Genomic DNA, 13,469 nt, shown 5'->3' with positions numbered 1-13,469 from the left:
CTCAATTAGAATTCTGGAAGCCGATTCACAAAGTGCAATAAAGCTATCTTGAATTCTAGTCGGAGCAATCTTGTCCGACAGACAGCACACAATATTCTCCTAATTTTCGGTAACCAATAAAAAATTAGTTTGGATCGATTGATTTGTTCCCATTTCATCCAGACTCCCCTATTAGCAGGTAAAATAAAGCACGATTAATCCTTAACCTAGAACTAGATTGCAGGGGGAGGACAGGCTGATAATAATTGTGTAATAGTCGCTCAGTGGGTAAGGGTGCACCTCATGACTCCCTAATTGGGAACGTAGATCCTCAGAAAGTAAAATGAAGTCAATCACACTACCTTTACCTCTACTCACAAATGTAGGGGTGTTAATAAAGCTTAACCCATGTAAATCTGATGAAAATGACAAATCATAAGTGAGTACTAATCGATTCAGAGCTTCCCCATATGCTGTGTGTGTAAAATGACTAATGTTTTCGCCCTTTCCGTCTGTAACTCGACAAACCTGATTACCACTATGGATACACTTGCCAATGTTAGAATTGCCTGCCACATAGGGAAACATGATTCTTTCCACTAGACAATAATTTCCCTACAACAGCTTCCAATTCATCTATAATGCCAACTGGTTGTACATAGAAAAAGTTATAATAAAAATGAATTGCAATTATATTGACTGAATTTAACTGTGACAACTTTAAATCTGGAAACAGGGGGTGGAAAACAAGACATTTTTAATACAATAAAATTAATTAAACTGATTTTCCTTAAGATTTAAATAAAATAATCTGAAAAGGTATAACATGTATATTTTATGTATTATGTAGCAACATTATATTACATGTATTACATTATATTACATTATAATACATTTTAGATTTTTATAAAAAATAATAAAAGTTTGTTTAATTTAACATTAGTTCCTATGGGCTTTTATTTCCCTGCCTTCATTATTTTCTAAAGGAGGGTGTTGCATTATCAGTGGTTTGCCATGTGTGGTGCTGAACTTAATCCAGCTCTCAGCTGGAAATGTTTACTACTGGTCTGTAATAAATATAGAAGTGCAGAATGTGAATAGGAAGGGGTTTACTTTTTGTGAGTGGGTTCATGTTCCTCCCTAACCTCTCCCTAGACCTTTCCTTAACTGCTCCTTACTCCTCCCAAAACTCCTCCTTTTTAATAGAGGGCATGACACATTTTCCAGCCACTCCCTCCATCCATCCCATGTTTTCCTTTAAAACGTGTACCTACCCATCAGTCAGGGTGGAGATCTATGCACATAAGACAGGGAGCGGTGTTGCCCATCATGTGTGGTTTAGGAAATAGCATTTTGTAGTACATTAGTAGCACTATCATGGTGCTACTAAACATACTACAAAATGCAGTTTGTGAATAGGCACCTATATCTGTCAATCCTTTTATCAACTTCACGGTGTCTGTCAGCGTCTCTGACGTGAGCCTGTATATGGTATCCGAAATCCCTCCGCAAATCCTACTATCAACTTCTCAGCTGAAATTCTGTCCATGTCTACTTAAAAGAATTAACCATAGCATCCAACCTAACTAGAGCACTAGCTCTTTCCGATAGCCTTCCTCTCACTCTTTTACCATTTCCGTTTTCTTCCTTAGAAAAGAGGTGGACCAATGGGTGGCCATTCCACCACCAGCACTCGTTCCTGGAGTTGCACAGGGATCTATAGCATGTTCAATTGCTTCCATTGCAGCAAGGCCTTGTGCTTCTGCTTTTGTCATGTGCCCATCACCTCCGCCCGCCCTGGGGTGGATCAGGCCTCACAATGCACATGGGGTAAGGGTGACTTTCTCAGCAAGTGTGCTGCTGATCCTGACCTTGTCAGAGTGATAAGTTACATGCACAATTTATTGTCAATTTTCACAAGGACTTCAAAGTATACCACCCTGGCCTGGTTTGAAATTCTTCACCAGACCTTAAAGAAGCCAGAACTCAGAAATGTATCTGATGACCCAATGACGTCCAGCTATGCTCTCTGTATGTATTTCACGAAATATACTGGTGTGACAATAGCATTCCCCAGTGAAGTAATTGATGTCATCTGTGGGGACATCTGCAGCAACGTACTTGAGTTTATGTTTAGTACACGGATGTGATTATGATTACATAACTCAACGCAACGATACAACTTCAATTATTTCTAGGGTTTGGACTGGAACATTAATTTCATGTAACAATTGTTTTCATCGGATTGACTTACAGTTGCCCACAAATGCACCAATAGCGAACCTGTGGGTATTTTACAAGTGACTGAGAACCTATAGCCTTAGAAAGAAAGCAAACACCTTGCACTTTCCAGCACTCTGGCCACTGTATCAAACCTCCTGCATCAACATTTTGTTTATTTGCAGTTTGGTTAAAAATGCCACGTCTTTGGGCTTATTAGGGGGCAGCGAGGTTAAATGTATTCCTACCACACAGGGGGGCATATTCACAAGTCAATGTTGGAGCACCGGGATGTGCCAAGTTTGGCAGCACTGCACTCCGACATTTTCAAAACACAGGGATGCACCCTATTCACAAGAATATGGCGCACCCCTATAGTCCCCTTGTGCTGGTGCCAAAAAGGCTGCCTAGCGCCAGTGCAGGCACTCTTGCGCCATGTTGCAAGGTTGCCTGCGCTGCAGAAACGTTTGTTTATGTGCAGAAAGGGACACCTTCCTGCACTTAATCAATCAATGATGGCGATTTGCACCTTCTGCAGCACACATGGAATGAGCAAAAAACGATGACATTGCCCCATTCTAATGCCTGGTATTCCATTGCGTTCGTTTTTGGCGCTGCCTCAGTCCTGTAAAGCTGGGGCAGCGTCAAAAAGCTGTGGGTGTTGCGGTGGAATGCCCAGAGTAACACCCATTGCATGTCCTTTTGCTGCAGAGGACTACGGAGGAAAGGGGCATATATTTACAAGGTGGCGTCAAGCCATTCAAAGTGGCTTAGCGCCACCTTATAAATATGGAAAATGGCGCTGCACTACTGGAGCGCCAAAAAAATCATGTTTCGGCGGTTCTGAGGGCTTGTAAATATGCTCCAGAGTGTGGCATGTCTCCTGTATATTGCCCAAAACTGTACCTCAAGAACATCTTCTCAGCATCTTAAAGCATTATGGTTCTCATTTACAGTAACTGACAAATGTGAGAAAGGAAACATAATCAAAATACCACATACAGGTATTATATACGACGCCTTTAGAGTAATGTATTTTTATTGCAATATAGAGTTTTTAAACTGCATTTACAGCAGTGCACATGCAGTAACAGTGCAGAAATAGTGTGCCTGTTTATCTCTAGTAACATGTTGCTGGTCACTCTGCACATGTAAATGTAAAACTTATGTGCAGAAACTGTTTTTATGCAAATTATTGAAACTATATGTATGTTTAACGCTCAATATATAGGTATAGCTCCGCAACACACTCTAACATCCGTAATCCTGTACCCATTGATGTGCACACGAGTGACTCGCTTCATGACAAGGCCAACACCTCATTCCATTCTCCCCTTATTCATGTGAAGCTGTAATTAACCCTTCACTCTTCTATCCCGCCACTATCCTTTTTAATCAAAATAACAGACTAACATGTTCACTTCTCAAATTTCATATTTCACTATTCTAATTTACCACTAATCCTTTATGGGTTCCAGAGTAGCGTGCTACTAGCCATAAACCTCAACAGAGGTAGCAAGCACTACATAAATGAAAACTTTTTTCCCTCTTCTATCCCTCTGCTACCCTTCTCTATCCAAATACCTGATTAACATATCCACTTCTCAAATTACTTTCATATTTCAGTATACTAAATTTCAACACTCATCCTTTATGGGATCGGGAGTAGCGTGCTACTCAACCAAATTTGGACCAGTTAAAAATTGTATATCAACAAAATTCATCCATAAAACAAACTTGCATGGTTATATTCAAGGAACATTTGAGTCTAAGTGCATGAGCACTGATAGACTCCAACAGATTTGATTCAATCGAAATAACCGAACCATGATGTTTTTTTAATGTTTCACTTGTTTTTTGTCTCTCATATATTTTAACCATTATGTTTGTTTTATATATGAATTTGTTGATATAAAATGTTTAACTGATCTAAATTTGGTTAATTCAAACTTTATGAAACTGTGATTTTAATGAAAGAATTTATGTAATATTTGAATTCGTTTTAATCCATGTGTTTATAATTGATTTATGGCCCCTAAACTTTAAAATACATTTAGTGAGTTGAGTGTTCTCAAGGATGGTGTATGATTGAATGTTATGCAGTTAGACATCTGTGATTTATCACCCAAGAGAAATTATTTTTACATTGACAGTACCAGTTTCAATGTCTGTTTTTAAATTACTAATGGGTCTGGAACCCGGAGGGACCCGGCCCACTTAAAGTCTTGGATGAGCTGCAAATCCTTTCACAGGGTGGGTTTCCAGCTCGTGTACAGAGACCCTGCATAGCCGATGTCCATCCATTACATGGTGTGAAACCTCTCCAGTGTAACGGTGGTGGCCTTAGAAGCTTTTGTTTTTTGGATCGAGGGGTTGGAGGCAGTAGAAGAGCCTCAGGGTTGCCTCGTCACTAAGCCCCGCCCCTCCACCACCTATTCGCAAACAGGCAATTTTGTTAGAAGTTATCAGTTTTGACAGAATTTTAAAAGGTATTTTTTTATAGTGCAACCATTTAAATTGTTAGGACAATGTCCCAAATAAGTAACGTTTCCTAAACCCACATTCCTAATGTCAAAGGGCACAGCTGTTTTGAATGTTTTTTAATTAAGCACTTTTTCACAGAATGGTTTAGAGCATTGAAGGAGCTGGTTAGCACTGCAATAGAACCTTCACAAAACAACTGTCTCCTGCTGTGTCATTTTTTTCACGTATTAATACCTGAAGGGCTTGTTGCAGATAGAAAACTCTACATGTTGCCAAGCTATGTTTACATTTTTTTTTACAAATTGTATTGGTCTTTTGCAGTAACAAAGTATGCCTGCAGGTACGCACAAATGCTTGATCACACTCTCATTCCATATTAGTCACACACTAGATCAGGAGTGGGTGTAGCCCGAAATAATCTGTATTCTGCCATATACAGTGCTTTAAATGGAAAAAAATAAGTGCAGGTACTCATTAAAATGAGCTAGAGGTGTAATGAGGGGGCGGGGCTATGGGTGGGGCTAGGGGCGGGGCTAAGGGCAAGACTTAACAACTTCTATATTAGTTGCAGCACATACCAAAACACATGAGAAACATGTTTATATAAACAAAGCAGTTTAACTCATTAGATAAAATGAAAAAGAAATGCGATAATATGTTAACATTTCATTTTATTTCAATAGTTGCACCTTCTTAATGTCATACAGTTAATTGCTGTTTGGCACAATACTATACATTTTTTATCACGCGAGTAGGAAGAGACTGAAAATACCCCCACGCCGCACCAAAGCACTTATGGCACGAAGCAAGTGAAACAACTCATCATGACCCTCCCCAGAAGATATCTCTTGTCTCTTCCATCATTCTATCCATTAATCCTTTCACCCTACCATTTACCTGCTGATGTCCACCATTTAAGCTTTACATCCTATTGTCTAATCAGTCTTTCATCAATCATTCAGTATTTCACCATTCCATCTATTCACGCTTCTTATCTAAACCTATCCATCCATCCACCTCTAAACCTATCTATTCATCCATTCACTCATCCATCTCTTTACCCACCCTTTCCCCCATCCAGCAATCAACCCTTCCACTCCTTTATTCCATCCACCCTTTCACTCAATCCCTCCTTTCACTGATCCATCACCCACCCTTTCATCCATCCAATCTTTCACTTATCCCCCATTTTATCCACTCATCCACCCTCTTTCACCCATGCATGCTTTCACTCATGTATCCATCTATTCATCTACCCATCCATCTATACATCCACCCTTGCTCACTCATCCATCCATCAACTCACTCATCCACCCACTCACTCATCCACTCACCCATCAACCTACAACGCTCCCTTTTACGTTATTTATGAATTGTTGCCACCTATCAGACATGTACAAACAAAGTGCCACACGTTTTCTTTAACCCCTCCCCTGCTGATGACGGAACCGCTCCGTCATCAGCTACAGTTGAGCTGTGCTGATGACGGAGCGGTTCCGTCATGGCCCGGCCGCCGCGCCTGCGCGGCGCTGATTTCGCGCCTGCGCGGCAGGTTTAATGAGCGGGGCGGGTCATGACGGAACCGCTCCGTCACCAGCACAGCTCAACTGTAGCTGGTGACGGAGCGGTTCTGTCACCAGCATGCGGCGGCCGCGCGGCCGCCCCGCCCCTTTAGCGCTGCGGCAGAATAGCCGCCGCAGCGAAAGGGTTAAAATACCTCCTGAGAGTGCCTTGATTCTCTCTCTCTCTTTCACTTTTCTCTAACAAAAACAGGCATACAAATGCAGGCAAACACACAAACCTAAGCAGACACACAAAAGACTCGGGCATGATAAAAGCCATGTAATACTCTTCACCTACCATGGCTTTGTTAATAGCCACCTGGTCCGGACTGGCCGTAGCCTGATTGCCACTGCCAGGGAACCGCCGTGATTCCTGTGTATGCACAAATGCACAGGATAGTGAGAATGGGATTGACAGTGTAAAGAGGACATTCTCCAAGTTGTTACATTTTTTTAACAATAATTCCTTCAATAACAGTTTTGGTCAATTGGTATTTAATTCTATTAGAAATTTCATTTAAATCAACTTGTGGTTATGCAGCACTAATGTTGACTTCACATTCTGCTTAGCATACATCTCACATTGCTTTACCACAAACCTGAATCCAAAATCAAGAAGATCACTCTTTGTAATAATCCAAGCGCTTGATACCAACGTGTGCATAAACTCATTCAAAAAAACAAAGTACAAAAATGTACTGCTGCAGTAACACCTAGCTACCTTTAAACAATGGTGCCTTAATTTCACAATTATACGTTCAAGTTCCTGACCACGTGAAATGACGATCATAATCCGAGTGGCTCAGCAGCCCCAGGGGTGACTGTAGAAAAATAACATGTGTCTGGCACAAGAATGTGCCCCGTAAGAAAGAAAGCAAGCGTTCCTGCTTAATTGTGATACTGAACTTAATGTGCTCGTGGCATAGATCAGCATCCAAGTGAATTAGAACCCGGTGCAACCCAGAAGTTAATCAAGTGAACTCTGCTTCACCTAAAATAGAAGACGTTGCAATGCCGGGACGGGGTGTCAATTACATGGAGAACGTGTAATGTGACAAAGAATTGAAAGGAAACAAAAAATAGAATGTAAATGTGAGCCACTGTCTCCAATGTACAATAACTGTGAATGGAAACCAAGTAAGTAAGACACGAACTGTGGATCAAATTCAAGCAAGGAATACCCACTGGCACCCTAAATATAAGGACAGGAACAACTTCATGCATTACGCTTAATTATACTTAAAGGAGCGCAATCACAACCTTTGTTTTTGCAATGTGATTGACAGCACAGGGCCTAAATGGACCCTCCTCCATCAAACACATCACAGCGTGAGGGTGAGCACCGGACATTATTCAAATGAGCCCTGCGGAATAGCTCCGCAGGGGCTCAGATCGGCGAGACAGAAGCCAGGGCGCCTTGGCTGCCAGAGACACCTTCATCTCCTGCTCACTAGCACAGCCAATGAGCCGACCATTTCATGAGTACCGGTACTCTCCAGGGCAGTGGAGAAGTGCCGGTACTTAGATCGATAATTCTAAGAAGTGCCGGTACTCAGTACCGGTGAGTACCGGCCCATTTAAAGCACTGGCCATATACAATACCGTACAAGCGCGCTAAAAAAAACATGAAGGTCTAGCGTCATGTCACCCAAGGAACAGGTGATCCTCTGAGATTTCATCCAACTTTTTACCCCCAGCCTTCCTGTGCCCTGATCGCATGATCTGGGTGGAAGTGGGCATTAAAACAGACGTCACATGTAACCACTGGCTGAAGTATTAGGCCGAAAACAGCATTCATTTTCGGGTTCATGCAAATCAGTGAGCAAGTGACAACTTCCAAGACACCAAGGTGCTTATTTACAAGCCCATTGCGCCGCCAGTGCATCATTTTTTCCCATATATCCCCTTGTAAATAAGCCCCCAAACCTCTTAAGACATTTCCCATTTTTGCACCCCGGTAAAGGCACCGTTTGCGTTTCCTTATCAGACAACATAGCCATCAGCAGATGTGTTGTACAATAGGGTCTCCTGTAGAACTACAACACATCACTTCGAATACAGGCTTCCCCACTCGACCAAATGGTTTGACCCTCTGCATAACGCTTCATCTCATATACTTCCTGCTACCCAGTGCGTGAAATGGAAAAATAAAAGTGCAAGTACTCTGCACCAGAGTACCTGTTTGTGTCTGAGAAGTGCCGGTACTTGCCAATTAAAAGTATTACGTCACTCTAGAAAAGTGCAGGTACTCTCCCTCTAAAAAAAAGTGTTGGTACTCAGTACCGGACAGTACCTGCCAAATTTATTTATTTATTGCGATTTTATATAGCAGGAACATTACCCGAAGGTATCAGAGCGCTTTACATAAGAACCAGTTGCAATACATAAGGATTTAGGATTACATGAGTTACATAAAGATACAAAGAGAAAATATTGCAAATGTACAAGTTGTAAAGTCACACAAGGAAGAGATACAAACAGACATTTTTTTGCAAATGAAGTTGTAGAGTCACACAAGGAAGAGATACAAATGGATAAACTCTAAGAGTCACATAGGAATGGTAGAGAGTACAAAGGTCTACTAAATATACTAGTGGTTAGAGTTATCTCTATATACATATATATACAGACAGTAGATTTTCTCAGGTCAAGACCCAAAAAAACATGAGAGCAGAGTTCCATTAAGTAGGGTCGGAGGGGGGACAGCACTGCCAGTGCTACCTTATCTGCAAAGCATGTGAGCGTTTAGAAGCAAAGCCAGCAGACAGCAGTATCGAATGCTAGATTTAAAAACAGCAAAAAACGCGGACGATTACAATATGCTGACCTACCTGAAGTGGACTGCGCCCCCTCGAGCTCTCAGTCAGGCGGGCGCCTCGCGGAGATGCTTTAGAAGAGGGAGGACTCAGGAGGCGGTGATCGCTGCTAGTGCACTTTTGAAATATAAGGATTGCATTTTTATCGGTCTTTCTGCACAGCCCCAGTACACGCGCTTAAAGTAAAACCTTGTAAAGTGACCCAGATCGAAAACCAAACTTTTTCGATGAAGGCATATGAATCTCCAGGGGGTCCGGCGCGCGGTCACCCTCCCGGGCTGGGTCCTGTTTCCATCCGCGGTGGGAGCCGATCGAGCGGCTCGTGCCTGCCGAGGAAGGTTAGGTTACCCAGAGCAACAGCTGCCCTCCTCTGTGTACACACAAGAGTGTCTGCGGGCGGCTGAGGCAGCCCCGAGAGCAGCCTGCAGGGCCTTTCCGGCAGCAACGCCACACGTAGACACAGCCACGGCTCCCGAGGTAGGGACCGGTCGTGCCCATGTTCCTCAGTCCGCCGGACCTGCCCCAGAGTACCTGCCTGACACAGACTCATCTCGACTGCAGAGACGGACACACGCCCGGCCTTTAATTGTCCTGGCCCCCACCACCACCGAAGCTGCTGAATGTGCCAAGACACCACACAGAAAGTAAACAGACTCTGCGCCTTGTCACACACATGTATTTGCCCATCTACCTTTCATGTCAAAACAGTGTCCGAGGCAATACACAGCCTATGTTTGCTTCAAATATTGATATCTGATGTTCTATGTATGCATATAAAAAATACATACATCTAGATATATATAGATAGATAGCTGGATAGATGGTTATATATACAGGCCGGTTAATGGGCTGGGCCTTGCTGGTGCTCAGCACCAGCAGTTCTGAAAAGCAGGTGCTGAGACGGATTTCTATCGGGCTCTCCATTTTTGCCCTCACCCTCAGGAGGAAAAAAAAATCTTAACTCTGCAGCAGTACCACTGCTTAAAGCCTATCATGTAAGTACAGAGAGATTTAGGGGCATATTCACAAGGAACTATCGCCAAATTAATGGCAGTTTATCGCAGCCAAAGACGTGATAAATTGACCACCCCATTCACAAGCTGGTGCTAACAGCCCACAGCACCAGTTTCCCCCCCGATAGCAGCCACCAAAAACATCGCCACAGAGGACCTCCGCAACTATCGCTAATGAGATGCAGAGTAGACGTTCCCGTGCAAACAGCCGAGAAAACACGACACCTCAATATTCACAACGACCAGCCAGATCTGCGATAAGAACACAAAACACACGATAAGCTTCATTAGCAGCAGGAAATTAACACCTGCTCTGACCTGGTGTAAAGTCGGATGGCAGCCTGCACCACAAAAGGTAGCCCAGCCCAGGGCGTCATCGGAAGGGCAACAGATACCATGGAGCCACTCATCATGCAGCCCGGATACCCAAGAGGGCCACAATACCCACCCAGGACACCTGCCACCCCAGGACAGGGCCGGACTGGCTACCGGGCAGTTTGGAATGCTGCTGAGCTGGGGACTGATTTAGTTCATGGAGACCTGCGTGTGCTAAACGAAATTCGTTTTGCTTTAATTATTTTGAAGCACACGCAGGTCTCCATGAACGAAATCAGCCCCACTGCAGTAAAATCAGCCAGCAGCTCGGCAGCATTCCAAACTGCCCAGTAGTCAGTCCGGCCCTGCCCCCGGACCACCACAGAGGCAGCGCAGACAAAGACAGCAGCCTCCAAGGAATTCACCTGCCTCACAGGCACAACATCTGACAATGTCACTGTCCACTACAAGCTGAAAGGGACAACTATCCTATGCATCCTGGCCATCATCGCCTAACAGGCCTACGGCACCAAGATAGCGAACAACAAACATCCCACCCCACACCAAGCTGCTAGCTGTGCTGCACCTGTTGGTCCCTGGCACACCCCAACCAACACCAGCCAGAGTCGGCGGAGTCTCACAGCCAGCCACAACCGAGTCCCCCACACCTGTCCTGGACATCACCCTGGCACCCCAGTCCCCATACATCCAACACAATGCGCAGGAACCGCTGGAGACCAAGCAAGGACCATACGCCATAGCCGGATGCACACATGTGTTGGGGGCAATCTACTGCACACATGTCCCACCTGTGCCCCCTGGTTACACAGCACACAATCAGCGCAACAGGAAGCACATGTCACACATCAATGTGCAGACACCATCAGAACACCGCGGGACCTTCACCAATGTCGCCTCCAAATACACAGCCAGTGTGCATGATCCCTTCACCCACCAACAGTCCATCAGCAACCAGCGTTCCCAGGATGGCACCAAGGGAAATGCACAGCCCCTTGGCAAGTGCCAAATTAACACCCCACTCACCTCATCTCCACAAGCATGCAATCCACAACTCTGGCAATGCACACGTCACAAAATCACAACCAACATGCACAACAACATGCCCACCCACCAGACACAACAGAACAACTTACAATGGTAACCTGGGCAAGCCGTGAACATGACCAAGCAATGGCCTGGCACCTCAGTCAGCCACACATAGCTGAATGTGGGGAGAGGTGGCAACCAGGTATTTGTGAAGGATGCAGTAGACCCATGATTGGGAAAGTACACAATGCCAAGAGTGGTGGCGATGTGCTGGACAGACCACAGTATGCAGAACACACCCATATCCACGGCGACATTCACCTCTGGTGTATGGAGTGTAGTGGACAGTGGACGCAACTATGTCACCCCATCCAGTGGGGGTCCTCGCGGAAATGTTACCTGTTACGCCTGCCTCGTAAGCGTGAGCAGAGTGGGATGGCCCGGTGTACGCCAGGCCAGCCTAGGGGTGTGAATAAAAAGCACATAGCCCTGTGCGTGGTCCTCTTCCGGAAAGTCCACCGTCTCTGCCAGGGTGGCACCTCCCACCCCGCCATGAGGCCAACGCTGTCCTCGTTAGCGGAGTTGCCTGCGATGCTGTGCGCCTGCTGTACCCCGGTCCGCTAGACCACGAACCCGTGAGGCCCGACCTTGCCCAGCCAGGCCACACTGATCAGCAGCCAACACTGGCGTCTGTCAAGGAGGGCCCACCACGTGCCTGTGTAAGCTCCAAGCCCGAGGCCCGCAACCCTGCCAGCCTCTCAGACCATCGCTGGCCCCCCAACTCTGGCCCACATTACTCCTTCCTCATTTAGATATTCCACCAGCGTCCTCTGCGGCCCAGTAGGTCCCATAAGTGAAACTGTGTCCTGGCTCCTGAATGGTAGTGACCCCAAATCCGGGCCAGCGGCCACAGCACCAGACCCCACCGATCCGTGAGGCATAGTTCCATATGGGCATCTTGCAACTCGTGGTGCCACAAACCCTGTTAGACGCCAGCCGGCGACCCGTGCGGCCACAAACCCTGTTCAACGTCAACCTGTGACACATGGATGAGGGACCAGGACTACCCTGCGGACCAGTAAGTCTCATATCCAGCACCTATCCGCGAATCACAAATGGCAGAGTCCACACCAGTAGTCACACGGAGTGGAGTAAGTGGAAGATGCGGCTACATCCGGACGAAAGCCGTGTCACAGTCACGGAGGTGACCAAACACGTGGTGCCACTGAACCTGAACTACGCAGGCCGGTGGGGCAACTAACCTATGCCGGCGACACTCAGTGAATGGCCTGAGTTGACCGCTGCCTCCGACCTACACTGCTCTCGGCCTAGGCTGCACTCAAGTAGGTCACAGATTTGGAAATGAACATCGAGTATGCAAAGGCAGATTACATATCATTGCACTCAAGGAGAGGCGAAAGAGGATGACGCTTTGCATCTTGGCGGAGAGAAAAGGTTCATCGTTACGGAGGTGTTCGTACACTACTGACAACTGCTCTGTTGTCACTAGCGCTGTGCATCACAAGCCATTGACACGTGGCTGTGGGCCACTGCTGACTGCTGCCTCCGGCCTACACTGCGGTCCACTAGGTCACAGACTCATGATTTAGTAATGGCGGAGTTCATATCAGTGTACCGGCATCATTGCAGACTGCATCCCCTCTCAGCCCCGGTGCCACTAAGTCTGTTCCCCAACATTCATGGGCACTCTCTGGTTGAACTTTGGTGGCGTCTGAGTCTATGGACTTGAGGGCAGTTTTCATCCTCATGTAGCTGATACCGAATTGGTGGTGGCAACGAGGCTGTTGTGTTCCACTCCTCCATTTGCTGCTTCCGGATAAAATCTAACCTTTCCATATCATGGCCTGGGGGACACCTTCCACTGTCCCCCGCAACCCTCCGCAACATACACCTCGGACATTGATGGTGACCCGCTCAGGTCACATGGCCCATCTGACTGCACCGCCAGTCATAGTTCCCTGGCTGGGTGCCTGCGCCGGCCGCAGTGCATCCAGGGCCACTAACTCTGTGCT

The 13,469-nt window shown here is 45.8% G+C and overlaps 1 protein-coding gene across 1 annotated transcript in view; it reads right to left on the bottom strand.

Moving 5' to 3' along the window:
• Nucleotides 1-9,590, bottom strand: part of CDKL2 (cyclin dependent kinase like 2) — a 446,589-nt gene extending 436,999 nt beyond the window's left edge. The window contains exon 1 of the mRNA XM_086961513.1: nucleotides 9,077-9,590. The gene's annotated coding sequence lies outside the window, so the exon portion shown is untranslated. The remainder of the gene's footprint in view (nucleotides 1-9,076) is intronic.
• Nucleotides 9,591-13,469: the final 3,879 nt, after the last annotated feature.

Source organism: Lissotriton vulgaris, chromosome 3_1, assembly GCF_964263255.1.
Source record: "Lissotriton vulgaris chromosome 3_1, aLisVul1.2, whole genome shotgun sequence".
In the NCBI taxonomy this organism is placed as follows: Eukaryota; Metazoa; Chordata; class Amphibia; order Caudata; family Salamandridae; genus Lissotriton; species Lissotriton vulgaris.
The sequence above is the reverse complement of the archived record's forward strand: the minus strand, read 5'-3'. Positions and strand labels throughout refer to the sequence as shown.